Raw genomic sequence first — 15,083 nt, 5'->3', positions numbered from 1 at the left:
ATTTCAGGGAAAATGTGGATAGTATCAAGGAAATTCCTGGGGAATTTCTAGGAAATTTTCTGAGAAAAATGCGAAGAATTCTTGGAGAAGTTTCATGAAAATTTCAGGGAAAAAAATTATAAAAATAAATTAAGAAAAATCGTCGGGGAATCTAAGAAAATTACTGGACAAACTTTAGGGAAATCTTTGGAGGAATTTTAAGGCAACTTTTAGAGCTGTTCAATGGAAATGCTTCGAGGAGTTTAGGGAAATTTTTGGAGAGATTTTGGAAAATTCCGAAATGATTTGATTTCGGAATTTTTGGAATTATTTCAGGGAAATCCCTAAAAGTATTGCAGTAAATTTCCTGGAGAAATCTCTAAGAAATTTCTGAAGAAATTTCAAGGCAATTCCTGAATAATTTCAAGGAAATTTCCACAAAAAAATTTAAATTTGAACATCTAAAATATTATTTGTCTAAGAAGAATGAAGAGATATTTACAAAATAACTATTGAGATATTGCAGAGAAATTTCTAACAGACATTTATAAGAAGAAATTTCTGGAGGATTTCAAAACAAAAATCTCGGAGCAATTTTAAGGACATTCTTATTATAATTTCAAAACAAACTTCAGAGCGCTCTCAAGTGAACCTTCAGTGAAAACACAGAGTGTGGCTCTGCGGTGCGGATATTTTGAATTTCGATAGGAAGAGTATTAGCACTAAACTATCTATTTTAAGATGGGTTAACTGAAAATTCTATTGAATTTAACGTAAGCAATCTATATTAAAAAGTAATGAAAAAGTCCCAAAAGAGCAATCCATGCCTGCTCAGAAGAAACTCCAAGGACATTTCCAAAAATAAATTAAATAATTAAGCTTAATTTAAGCATCCTCCAAATGAAATTCTAGGAGGATTCTTAAATAATTTGTATATTAATTGTTGGAAGAATTGAACGGAAACTCCCAATGAAATTTCTGGGATTTTTGAAAGAAATTTCAGAGTTTTTACGGATACATTTTCAAAGAGTTTTTTTTAAGAAAAAAAAAACAAGAAGTGACGCAAGGAAATTCCCACAAGAAATGTGAAATTTCCAAAAAACATGGGAAATTTCTGGAGAGTTCAAGAGAAATTTTTATTTTTCCTGGAAAAAATAATGCTCGGATGATTTCCGGTTTTCCTGGTATTTCTAGGTTTTTAAAGGTAGCAAGATTTTCTTAGAAAATTATTGTCAATTTCCAAATTGATTTCAGGGAAAACCTAACGAGTAAAAAAATCAGAAAAGACAGTCCAATTCTACAAGAATTACAGGAAAATTTCGGGAATTTGTCGAAGATATTTCTGGGAATTTTCCCGAAGGTTCTTTTAGAATCCCAGAGGACTTCGTAAGAAATTAATTGAATAATTTTAGTGAAATTCCTGGATGAATATTCCCTCAACCCGATAATTCCAGGAGGAATTTCATTCTACTTTTCAACAAAAAATTTTTAGGAAAATTCGCAGATAAATTGCAGAACAATTTCGCGGAAAATTTCTGGATAGCCTTCAACTGAATACAAATCGGAATAGTATTTGAAGAAAATTCTAAACAAACTTCAGGCACTATTCAAAATTCATCCAACCCACCGTGTACCACAGTAGTGACAATCAACGACTCCACCGCCTACTTTGGTGTTCTTGATTCCTGTTTAGCACTCTTTCTCTGTCTCTCTCTCTCTCTCTCTTACTCGAAATGGGATTCGGAAGCCGCATAACAATAGCTTGTAAATTGCAAAGTACCCTCCAAGGACTTTTCCTTCACCGGGATTCCATTTCGCTCCTTTGTTATCTCGGCTCGGCTAGGTAGGTATTTGTATCCAGAGAGGTGCTGGAGAGCATTTCCACTTGAACTGGAAAAACCAAAATTTTAATGAGATTCTCCTGTATTCCTTCTTGTGCTTTCCCGGCACCGCAAACACGTGTTCATAAACATGGGTGCGGCTGTTAAAGGTGTGCTGGCGTGAGCTCGCTGACATGATCTCGATTAACGATAAAGAGGATGGCCCCAACTTCGTTACCCACCTACTCCCGCTCCCCCTGTGTAACTACATAAAAGGCAAGATTACTTATATTCCGGTTCACGATCGCGAGTAAACGCGCTGATTTGAATATTTTGCTTCAAACCGCGCATTTGCCGGATCATCATCGCCGTTGTTGGTTGGGTCCATTTCACACCGCGCGATAAAATGTGGCTAAAGAGCTGCTCCTCATAAAACTCAATCCCTCAAGCGCAGAAGTAAAAGAGTGCATCGCTACTACAGGTTGGTAGTTTCCCACTCAGTCCTAACTATGGCAGCTAGGCAGGTACACAAGCAGTCGCAGTTTGAGAGATTGCACGTTTTAAAATTCATGACTTGCTACGACGATGATGCTTCTTTTCTCGCCTCGCCTCTTATTAGTCTAGCTCTGGAGATGGCTTTGCCGGTGACGGTATGATGAGGGAAATAGCTTTGCAGTCGTTCTCCTGTGCCTGTGACCTTCTCGGATCCTCATCCTGGTTGGTTATCTCCCGAACCCAACTCGTCGTCGTCGTCGTTTGAGTTGAGACCAGTCAGTAGTGCCTTCTTAGAGCAGGTTAGAGTAGAGCCAGCGGGCGCATCTAGGACGGGGACGGGGTTTGAACTAGCATAATCTGAATTTTCCGTGCATTCATTCATTTTCCCGTCCGATTTGCATGCCGCATCGAGGGGGGGGGGGGGGCTATGGTGATAAGCTTTATTTGCGCAGTTTTTTTTCCTTTATGGTTTGGTCACACAAGCTTCTCGAGAGGAATATAATCAAGTCCGGAAAATTTGATTCGAGAGGTATGTGGGATGGAATTCTTTGATTTGTTAGTAAGTGTTAAAAAAGTGTTTGAAAGCTTTGTTCTGTTGGAAAAAAAATATTTCTTATGTTAAAGTGTAACTAAATCTATGAATTCCAACCGTCTGGCATTTGCAAGTCTGGCATCTCTAACTCTAGCAATTCTAATTTATGCCATACTTTGTAAACAAGCTTTAACTTTAACCCTAACGCTTCCTACTGCCTCAAGCCTATGGAAATTAACCATTTTACTTCGAATTTTCCCTATTCTTAAATAGAAACCAACGCACCCGACAAAGCTTTGATCGCTTCTTACTCTGCTCTGGTACGTATGTTCACATGTGTTCGATTCGCTTCCAACTGTGAACAATTTTCCACTTCATTTTCACTCCATTTTGCTTTCTTTGGATCGGTCTTGGTGCTAGAGGGGGAACAGCAGGAAGAAGTGAAAGGAGTAAAACCTAAGACGTTTGTTCCTCTCCGCCTCGCATCTCAAACAGGGTCAAACACAGCTGCTGTCGGTGTACGTTCGCTCCCCACCTTCAGTCAGTTCACGAGCGAACGCCAAAGTCTTCGAGAGGATAAATGGAGCCGAAACCTATCCTATAGTATATATCCTTCACCTTCTGTGTTTGCATATAGGATATCGTTTGAGGTTAGCTACGTGTCCCTTTTTAAGTTTTCCACTCTTCAGCCGGATCATCTTCGTGATATGCAGCACCTCCTACGTGTTTTACAAACTTACAAAGGCAAGACTATCCTTTTAAAACATGCTAGGGCAGCTCACTCAATTCGCCTTTACGGTGGATTCATTTTCTATCCAGCAGTTACAAATCTTGAAAGTGGAGGTGGGTTTTCCGGATCAAGCTTCGTAGCAGCTAGCCATTTACATGATGTTTCAATTTGAAGCACGAAACGCTGTCATTCATCAAAGTATAATTCCCTTAATTCCTAATAGAGATATTGATTTTCTGAAAACGTATCCTGTACACTGGACTGGAACTTGTTCACTTTCTCAACACAACCTTTCGAATATTTTCTTCTTTTTTTTTTCAGATTCGAACCACGTGACAAGTTTCCGCCGCTTACTGCGAGCGTCAAGGGGAGCACTCTGGCATCGTCAACGTCCACCATGTCCACGCTGGTCGAAAGTGTCAGTGGTGTGAGTACCAGCACCGCAGAAGGCGGCAACCATGCTCCTTTGGCATCCAGCTTGACAGATCCGAACGAAGCCTCGCTGGTTGAACTGTTCGACAATACCCCCACCAATAATGGGAACAATAATGGCAACAACTCCAAACTGCTGCACCAGCAGCAGCTCAACTTCAACTTTTGCACAATGACGAAAGATGGCGCCGTAGTCGTCGGTAGCAATCTATCATCGTCACCGTCCACTTCGCGACTGAAACATGGCGGTGGTGCCGGAGGCGATGGTTCCACTTCAGCGCCTCCCCATAGTAAATCGGGACGCTTTCAGAACGAGGAAAACGACGGCAATTTCAGCAATCTACAGCAACAGCAACAGCAGCAAACGTATCATCATCATAATCCGTTGGGGCACCCCTCGGCGCATCGTACCGTCAGCATCAGCACCACGGCCATTGTGTGTGGCGGACGGGATGGCAGCAGGACACCGGTGCCATCCGGTGTCGGTGCCGGAGGTGGTGGACCGGGGCCAAGCGACTCGTCCAGGCAACGGATGCGAACGTCTAGCATGCCGGTCGAGAATCGTAAGGTGAGTTTACTGGAAATATGCACCTATAGTGGTGACACGTTGGTGGTGCCTTTTTTTCTTCTTTCGAGAGAGAGTGCTGCCTGTCAAAGTTAAAAGCACTTTACCAGTGTTCGCCTCTTTTGCGCTACGGTGGGTCGAGACAGGAGTGAAGAAATTGGAGAACGTGCTCCCTGGTTGTAATTTCCCCTGCAGCGTGTTGCGGTCGGTGGAATATAAGTAATGTGCATTTTGGGAAATACCATTTCCGAAGGAGAAAATTGATTTTTGATCGAGAGCTACATTACAGCTTGCTATGGTACCATATGTTTCAATTACTGACTAGTTTACTGCTTGAACGGCAGAAAGATAGATAGGTTAGACAAGACAAACTGAAAGGACGAAAAGATATTCAAAACAGACAACAACCCAAACTATCAACAACATTTTAAGAAAATTCCCACAGCCCATATTCAAAGAAATTCTTGATAAGTTTTCGGAAAATTGAGCTATGTGGAAATTTATGAAGGAATTTCAGAGACATTTCAGAGCAATGCCCGAGGCTTTTTTTTTAGGAAATTCGTAAGAGATTTTTTTTCAAAAGATCTAAAAATAATATCCTAAGGATATGCTGGGAACTACCCGCAAGAAGTAATGGAAACCAGTGCTGATAAAAATCATTCCTTCTCCGCTAAACTTAGCTGAAAATGAAGACAACCTTAACAGATAGACCAACTACCTGCATGAATTTGAATTTTAACATAACAACATTCTTTTGATCAAGGCAAGCTCTGAGTATGGAAGTCAACATTTGAGTTTGTGCATTCGTTGCGAGATCTTCATTATCGCCTGTGTTGTTGTCAATATTAACATTTGTCTTCATCTTGGTGAGGAGGATTTTGAGGATCGATTGCAAAATGATTATTTTCATTTTACACAAATATAGCGTTGTTGATTTTGACACACAAATCGATGGAAAAATAATGCCTCATGCTGAATTGATGATAATATCGAGGTATTAAACTCTACGTTCGACAATATTCACAATAATCATTTTGCCAAGGGGTAAGTCACTCAGCACAGTTAGCGTTAGCGTAAGCGTTAGCGTTATTATGATATACTTCGTAGATTGGATACTAACGACACTCAGGTTTCTTCTGAAATTCTCAGTTAGACTACTTTCAGGAATAATGCTGGGGAGTAAACATTGGTTCCAATCTAAACAAGAGTAACAGAAGCATGACTGTCGCTATTCCCGGCCACGCCCATCTTTACCATAACTAGGGATAGGGAAGGAAATGTTGATGTAGTACTTACTTAACGAGAGGCCACCGACTTAGCGACACCCTCATAAGTGCTACGGAGTTGGAGGGTTGGGTAGGGTTCACCTCAAGTTGGCGATGCAACCAAAATTATGTATTGTTTATTTGTTGTTTATTTAATCTCTCGATAGCCGGCTATCGAAAGAACATATTCATTTTGTTTAGTGATCATGAATTTTAAGAGTCATGACGGAGAGCTTGGGATTAAACCCATGATTTTCTGCTCAGTAAGCAAAAACGATCCCTCCAGGGTCATCGAGCATCTCAGAACCAGAACGCTTCGCGACAATACAGGACTACGTTTTCGCTTGATATGCAAATAGTCTCCGAGGTTAATGTTCAGTATCAAATATACAAATGATGGTGGCGATTTATTGTGCTGTGGAAGAGCTTGGTTTTAAATCCATGATTTTCTGCTCAGTAAGCAAAATCGATCCCTCCAGGGTCATCGAGCATCTCATAATCCACAGCGCTTCGCGTCAAAGTACGAATGTATGGATGAACAATCTATTATTGAATAACTATTATTTACAATAATTACATGAAAGAAATAAAATATAAACTACAAACAAAACTAAAAAAAAAAAAGATATTCTCACAAATATATTTCACGCAACAAGAAATGTTAAAACCATTAGACGCTATAATGATACTCTGCACATGTTAGACATAAGAAGAGGCCAAAAATCTGATACTATAATCAGAATTGCTCAGTCTGCATGAAGCAGCCGATTTCATAAAGGAAGTTCTATTAACAACCAAGAATTAATCGTTTGAGACATACTGAAGCATTAAGAAGGTGATATGTGTCACTATAGGAAATCATCATCGTTGCAAATATAAAGAAATTAAACATAACCTTTTGCTTCAGTACCGTCAACCTCCATGTCCATGGAGAGGGGGTATGCAATTTCAGCCTCAGCGTGCTCAACAAAAACTCTTCAGACCCACCATGATCACAGATAAAGGAAACTTTAAAGTACAAAAACATCACTGAAGACATCAAACGTCTAAAACCAGAAACAAAAGCACTTGGATGACTATCTTGACGTTCCCACTCGATCTCAACATGTGAAAATTGTGCGCTCGACAAATTACAGCATGAAGTGGCTCTTCGAAAAGATGTCCAAGACAAAATTGTAGAAAACTGATAGATGGTATCGAAACAAGTGAACAAATAAAGAGGAACGAACTCACCAAATGAACGATGGTTTGCACGTGAAGCCAATACTTGAAAGACTGTTGCATCTCCTAATTCTAGCTAAACATTTCACAACATTCCGTCGGTTTCTTCAAAGAAGCTCTTGCACCTGCCTCCAATCAGAATCATCGGGCCAGATTGCCAATCGCCTAATAAAAGTTCTAATGATATCTAATAAATTATGGATTATGATAAACGAAAACACTTTCGAATGCATTTCCAACCGATCACTTTCACTTTCTTGCACTAAAATTAGAGAACGCCAAGAAAAAATAAAACCGTAAATTTGACACTCGGAAATTTTTCGCGTCCGGGGTAAGTCACTCAGCACAGTGTGCCAAAAGTAGATTCGGCACAGCTTGGGCACATCCATCGGCACAATCTTGTAGGCATTGGATTGTTCATTGAATAAAATGGGAGCACTGCTGGACTGCTGCTATTGAAGTTGTTCACAACATAACGTGCTGTTTGACTGTGTATTTCGGAAACATACTCTAATTCAATATTCTAGAGGAACTCAGACCAGCAGTTCACTTCTTGGTTCACATTTAAATTTGAAATGCAGGCTTCCGAGGGCTGTCGATTGCTATTGATGCCAGTCACAAGTCTTTCAGCTACTACGCAAATGAAGTGTACTACGAACCGGAAAGCAAGAGCAATTTGGATGGATTGAATCATGCAGTGGTGGCGGTTGGATACGGAAAACTCAAAGGAGTAGATTCGTGGCTAATGAAGAACTCCTGGTCCAACTACTGCGGCAACGATGGATATGCTTTGATGGCGGTGAAGGGTAACATCTGTGGCATTGCGACCGATGCGATGTATGTAAATTTGAAGTGAGATTTCGGTTTAAATTTGAGTAGTTTTATTTTCGGATACGTGCCATCTTATACGAGATGGAATAAATAGTTTTCGATTTTTGTAATAAAAATAAAAGTTAAATAAGTTGAGTGGAAGCAATTAAAATTCCGTGTGAAAAGTAGTCGGTCAATTGGTCGGCTACCTAACCAAACTTATTTGAACAATACCGATCTAATTTTCACGGCACAATCACGCGGAATGTTTATGCTGCAACTCGACCGAATTAACTTACAATTTTTAAACTGACTTTCACTTGTTCAGGTACTACGATCGAATTCTCCCGGAACTCCAACCCGATGGTAAAACCAAACGTCTCAGTTTGAGATCCTTCTTCTTGGCATAAACCATTCCGACGTCGAAAACCTCCGAGAGCTTCTTGCGCGGAATCATCACCTTCAGCAGTTCCTCTTCCAGATTGAGCAGCAACGTTCGGACGACATTAGGTCGTATGAATAAAAGCGTTTACTTTACTTTCTCCGTAAGAAAAGCACGGGAAAGTAAAGTAAACTTTTTTTATTCATACGGCCCATTGGAGTAGTTGGACTTGTAGCGCGCACCCAGAGCACAGATGATAAAGGGCGAACACGAAATTATTGCGACACCGAAAATGTCATGCAAATTTTCTTATAATGTTTAGAATCAAACCAAAATTTTAGGGTAGTTTTATACATATATTTACTTCAAAAATCAAAAGAAAAGTTAATCGATGGAGCCTTGAGTGTAAAATTGAACGCATTTTCGCTTGATGTCCTCCATCAAAGTCTTTACAGTGTCATCCGGTACCAGTTTCTCAGTTTTTTTTTTTTTTCATTTTCTTAACATGTCCTTCTCGTCTTTGACTGTCTTCTTGCTCTTCCGAAGTTCCCGCTTCATTATTGCCCAGTACTGCTCCACCGGGTGCAGCTCCGGACAGTTTGGAGGATTCATGTCCTTTGGAACAAAATGGACAGAATTGGCCTCATACCACTCCAGGACACTTTTAGAATAGTGGCATGATGCCAAATCTGGCCAAAATAGCGGAGCTTCGTCGTGCTGCTGCAAGAACGGCAAAAGGCGCTTCTCGAGGCACTCAGATTTGTAGATCTCGCCATTTACTGTGCCCTTTGTCACGAAAGGCTCACTTCTGAGTCCGCAAGAGCAGATGGCCTGCCAAATGAGATATTTGGAGGCGAACTTCGACATTTTCTTCTTCTTAAATTTGTCGTCCACATCGAACTTGCTTCTTGCCGGTGAAAAACTCCAACCCCGGAGTTTGCTTAAAATCGGCTTTTATATACGTTTCGTCGTCCATCACACAGCAGCCATATTTTGTCAGCATCTTCTCGTAGAGCTTCCGTGCCCGAGTTTTAGCCGTCGATTGTTGCCGCTCATCGCGGTTTGGGAAGTTCTGTACCTTGTATGTATGTAGTCCAGCTCTCTTCTTTGCATTCTGGACGTAGCTCTGCGACATGCCGATCTTTTTAGCCAAATCACGGCTTGAGACGTTGGGATTTGCTTTAATCATCCGCTTCACCTTTCCCTCCGTCTTTTTGTTCTCCGGTCCCGGTTTTCTTCCAGCTCCTTTGCCGTGGTCCAACGTCAACCGCTCCTGGAACCGCTTCAACACTCTGGAGACGGTTGAATGGTGAATGTTCAACATTTTTCCCAACTGCCGGTGCGACAGGTCAGGAAATTCCAGGTGTTTGGAAAGAATTTGTTCTCTCAACTCGCGTTGGTTCACCTCCATTTTCGTTGAATCGAAAAACACGACTTCGAGTTTGACAGCATGTACACAATACACATCAATGAGAAAGTGTGCAAAATTTGGTTGATTTTTACCCAATGGTAAAAAAGTTATGCCCTGTTGAATGTGTCGCAATAATTTCGTGTTCGCCCTTTAGATCAAAAGTGCAGATAGTTCTTGTCGCTGAATGCACTGAACTTCAAGCTGTAATTGCCATCCGACTGGATAATCGCCGGGTAGCTCATGTCCAACTAGTTGGTATCCACACCGGAGACGTACCTTTTGTCCGTCAGAGCCTGCTCGACACTCTCCGACAGTTTGGCATGTTTTACTTTCTCATCAGCATCCATAATCTCCATGACGTGATCCTTGAGGTACTTGTTGAATACATCCACCGTCTGATGGTGATAACCTCGGAGTCCTCATTGGAGGGCATGATGTACGCGATTGGTTCGCTGATGTCCACCGTGTCGAAACTCTTGTCCTTGATCAAGGCCGCCACCCGGAAAGCCCAACATTTTGCCATCCTAGGATCCTTTAATCGCCTCCAGCAGCTTTTCAAATCCTGATTAATGTGGGCGTCTTAGTGGAATACCTGTATAATGAGAGAGAGAAGGATTAGTATTTTCCATTTAATTCCACTACTTTATTTGCTTATCCTTGACATACGCGTATTTCGTCTACAATGTGCAGACTTCTTCAGTGTCTTGTACTAATACTCGACTGAAGAAAAACATCGCATTTACCGAATATATACAGGTACATTTTCTCTTAGAAACTAGGTAAACTTAAATTTAATTTTCTATAGGAACAGGTACTCCGCTGCTTACTCGTTGATGTGTCCTAGGTAGTAACGGAAATTTAAGTTTACCTAGTTTCTAGGACACATCAACGAGTAAGCAGCGGAGTACCTGTTCCTATAGAAAATTAAATTTAAGTTTACCTAGTTTCTAAGAGAAAATGTACCTGTATATATTCGGTAAATGCGATGTTTTTCTTGAGTCGAGTATTAGTACAAGACACTGAAGAAGTCTGCACATTGTAGACGAAATACGCGTATGTCAAGGATAAGCAAATAAAGTAGTGGAATTAAATGGAAAATACTAATCCTTCTCTCTCTCAGCTTTTCAAAATTGGCCTTGTCTTTGTCGTTCTTTTCCCGAACCAACAACTTCACCGGCGGAATGCCCTCCTCACCGTCCTTCTCGATCTGCTTATGGAAATCGACCTTCTTCTTGCTGGTCAGGAAAAAGATTGACTTTTCGCACAGAACCGTAATCGTATCGATCAGCTCGTATCCCAGTAGCCTGGTCTTCAACGAGGTTGATTTGCTGTAGATGGTTTCATCGTCTACGCCGACCACCGTCAGAATGCAATCCTTCCTTCCAGCTGGCGTAGAGGCGTTTTATTCGTCGTTAAAAGAAATCCTTATCGAGCATGATATTCGACATTTTTGGGGTCGTTGCGGTTGCAAACCTAAACATTCAAGCTGTCAGAAATACTGGGTTGCCAAATATACTATACTATTTTTTGAAAAATCTCGCGTCGCTTTTCAAAAGGTCCTAAGTAACAAATGTAAAAAAATCGGGTTATGCTATACAAACTATTGCTCTTCTATCATTGTATGTGATACAAAAACATCCATCCAAATTTACTTTCATTTATTTAAGATAATCATTGATCAAAAATTGTCCAATGTACAGTTTGAAATTATGGGTATATGATTGTTATTTCGGCCATTCGGACTGCCTAACATGATTAGTGCTCATTTTCCAAAGGCGGGGCCAATCTAAAGTTAGGTACTATACTCTGAAATCTGTGAAAGGGAATCTAGTATCATCTAGAACAAAACGTCCAATGTAACACTCATTGATTATGTCATTGAGAAAAATCGTCCAATGTCCGATGTACAACTCGACTTATCAAAACGTCCTATGTGGTTTTTTCTATGTTGTAGCATGAAATTCAAAGTAAAATTGTGATTTTACCGTTTCTTCTTAACTTTCAACGTTATTATACACTGACTACATTAAAAATAGTATTGCAAAATGTATTGTTTTTAAACAGTTAAAATAATAATCTGTCGAACTTCAACTTCGATTTTCTCAAAATGGTGAATATGTTACATTGGTCTATTTGAAAAGTGACGCGAGAAATCACAGCTTGCTCTATGCCGGCACAATCGGCAAAATAGCGGTACACTTGCGGCACACTTAGAAAAATGTTGACCCAAGATTGGTGTGTGGAGTAACCTACCCCTTGCATTTTGCCCAAAATCAAATTGATAATTTTGCTTTTGAGGATCGCTTCTGATTTTGACAATTTTGGGTTAGATAATCAAACACTGGTAGATATCAACAAACGTGTATTCGTTGATGTATAAAGAACTGAGTTGTTCATTTTGCTCGTATGTGTCAGCAAAGATTTTCAAAACAAACGCAATTCATCTACACTGGGTTGAAGCGCTACTCCTTGCGTGTGATGGTGAATGATAAAAACAGACACTGCTGGGAACCTTCTGGAGCACTAGATGGAAAATCTCGAAGAAATTTTTGTGAAATCTCCGTAGATATTCCTGAAAAATTTCAACATTGGGTTCAGAATTTCCGGAGGAATTTAAAGGAAATTCCCACAAACAATCCAGGACAACTTTTGACATGCAAAATGAGTGAATTCAAAGGAATGCCTGCGGAAATTCTAAAAAAGGTCTGAGGATAAATCCAAGGGTTTCAAGTTAATTCCTAGGAGAATCCAAAGGGAAATCGATGAGAGTTTCATCTCTAGATGAGTGAGAAAATTGTGTGGGTGCAAAGAGCGCCCAATGCTTCTTAGTGAAGTGTGCTGAACATTCAGCACCATCTCAGGGACTCGTAGCCAGCGTTGTTAGGACAACGAACTGGACACTGCATTCTCGTCACTCTCAATCACCAACCACCGTGGAGGTAAGACTTCCTTTCCTGCTGATGGTCGGTTATTCACAAAAATGAACCCCAGTGACACGGTGTTCATTTGCATAAATGTCAGTTTGTCTTGTTTTTCATAAACGGTCTACGCAATTTTCAGGGCTTGATTTAGTTTAGTGCTTTTCCGTTGATACTGACCCTACACCCAAGTTTAAAATGCACCAATACCAACAAGCATTGTAAATTATAATAAGGGAAGTATTGAAATTTTGACCATATTAGTAAATAGAATATAATTGTATAATTTTAATAATTCCAAGCTTCCAAGTTCAGGGACGGCCTGCCAAAGAACATTGAAGCCCTACTGAAGTTTAGGGAAGTCTTGCCGAAAGTTCTCCCGAATTTCAAGGAAGTCCTGCCAAAGAGCGGAGAAGTCCTTTCAAAGTTCAGGGAAGGCCTGCTGAAGTTCAGGGAAGTCCTGCCATTTCAATTCTCGAATGTTGGTTTATTTTCACAATGGTGGATCCAAGATAGTAAGTCTTTGATCAAATATTATATAAAAACCGCACTATTGAAATTGGAAATTTCAATTCCAAAATGTAGGATGATTTTCAAAATTTTGGATTAACGATGGTGAGTTTTTGAGAAAATAGTCTATCTTCCAATATTATAGTATGGTTATACCATAGAGGTAACTCTAAGACTAGTAGGTCCCGAAGAAACGAGCTCTTCTTTTTGGCTCAGCTCTGGTACTATCTTCGGTCCCAAGCTAATCGATTCACTCCTCGAAACATAGGAAATTTCACTAACCCCTCATTTTATCTGTCAAACTTTCATAGCGAATCAAAACAAACATTGTGTAGTACTAGAATTTTGACTAGAATGGGATACGTTAATCGATTTGCTTGGGACCAATAGGCTAGTCAAGTAGTGAGCCAATTTCAAATCGGCAGTTTCATATTGATTGTTGGTTATACTTATTACATCTTTAGAGTCTGCTTACATGATTTACCCGCATTATCGTATCATCCCCTGCTAAGGGGCTGTTCATAAACTACGTAGACTCTTTAGGGGGGAAGGGGAGGTTGACAAATGTCTACGGTCCATACAAACCTCTAAAAATCGGTCTACGTAGTTTATGAACAGCCCCTTGCGTCTAGCCATGGCCTGCAAGAAAAGCCAAAAATTAGTGTCCGAGTCTGATCGTTTATTCTGTCGCTGCTATTGTAGTGCTGCTTTCCATGCGATTTGCGTCAAGGTCCATCTATTGCTGAAGGACATGCTCGGAATTCATGGGCAAAATGTTTTCTGGATGTGTGACTGCTGTGCGGAATTGTTAGCTAACAATCAATTCCGCACCATAGCGAAAGGATACGAAACTCAAAGCGCAACATTGCCGGCGGCAATCGAAATGAGTGAAACGGACATCGTGGAAATTCACTCAGCGATTAGTGCTCTCAGTGCTGAAGTGGAATCAATCCCGAAGACACCGGTATCTAATTTCAGTGCCATCATTTCAAAGGGGCGTAATTGTATTTGTAAACAATGGTTTTAGTCGTCAATTTCTCGCGAATGAAAGCTCACTCATAAAAATGAATGACACCAACAGGTAGAGAAATGTTTCCTGTACCAGCTAGCTTTGGTAATTTGGAACGGTGAGCTTTTATTAGCGAGAAATCGACGGCTAAAGCCATTGTTTACAAAAGCAATTACGCCCCTTTGAAATGTTGGCACTGATTTCTTGTCCGACCAGTATCGCCGAGACTTGGGTAGACATACACCAAAACGTCTCCGCACAAATGATGGCACGCCTGCCAAACCAACGGCTCATGGAACTAAGTCATTGGTTGGCTCAGTTAGAACGGTTAACCTTGACGCAGAGCTAGTTTGGGTGTACCTATCGGCATTCGAAACTAGCACAACTGAAGACGATATTGCCACCTTAGCTAGTGATTGTCTAGCACTGGACCCGAACTGCAAGCCGAAAGTGGTGAAACTAGTGCATAAGGGGAAGGATTTAGCAGCGCTGAAAATCGTCGGACGACAACAGTGACCATAATCACCTCTGCTACTGCTGAAGATGGAGGTTCTGGTCGGGATTCTTCGGATCAGTCGAATTTTTTCGCGCCTCAGGACACCAGCAGCGATACTTGGATCATCACCGGGACGCATGTTAGAAGGCAGTTTGGAGGGCCCCTATCTCACCGACACAGCCGCTCCTTCTGGTGAACAGCGTCAACATAGTCGTCTCGGTCCTGTGTTCGGGAAAAGAGACGGGGTCTTCCAGCCTGCTATTTTAGGCAAGTCCTAGAAAAAATCTGAGTTTCAGCTTCTGCCTACGATCTCATCAACACATCACACCTGCTCTGTTTTGGTCTTCGAAATCATCAAGTTCACATTCAAACTCTTCGTGGGAACCGGGACGCGTGCAACTAAGCATTATGGAAGCCTCTGATCCCTCCGAACCAGTCGAGCTTGAAGCTGTTCATCGTCTTCACAGTCGTCCTGGTCCTGTGTTTGGAGCTTGCACTTACAGACAAG

At 40.9% G+C, this 15,083-nt stretch overlaps 1 pseudogene; it reads left to right on the top strand.

Annotated features, from left to right (window-relative positions):
* LOC135700140 (integrator complex subunit 6 homolog) overlaps positions 1-15,083 on the top strand; it is a 337,494-nt pseudogene that overhangs the window by 294,924 nt on the left and 27,487 nt on the right.

The sequence above is a fragment of the Ochlerotatus camptorhynchus genome, unplaced genomic scaffold, assembly GCF_037179485.1.
Source record: "Ochlerotatus camptorhynchus isolate MF236.1 unplaced genomic scaffold, CSIRO-AGI_Acam_v1.1 ptg000129l, whole genome shotgun sequence".
Lineage (NCBI taxonomy): Eukaryota > Metazoa > Arthropoda > Insecta > Diptera > Culicidae > Ochlerotatus > Ochlerotatus camptorhynchus.
This window is presented reverse-complemented; position numbering and strand designations above follow the sequence as displayed.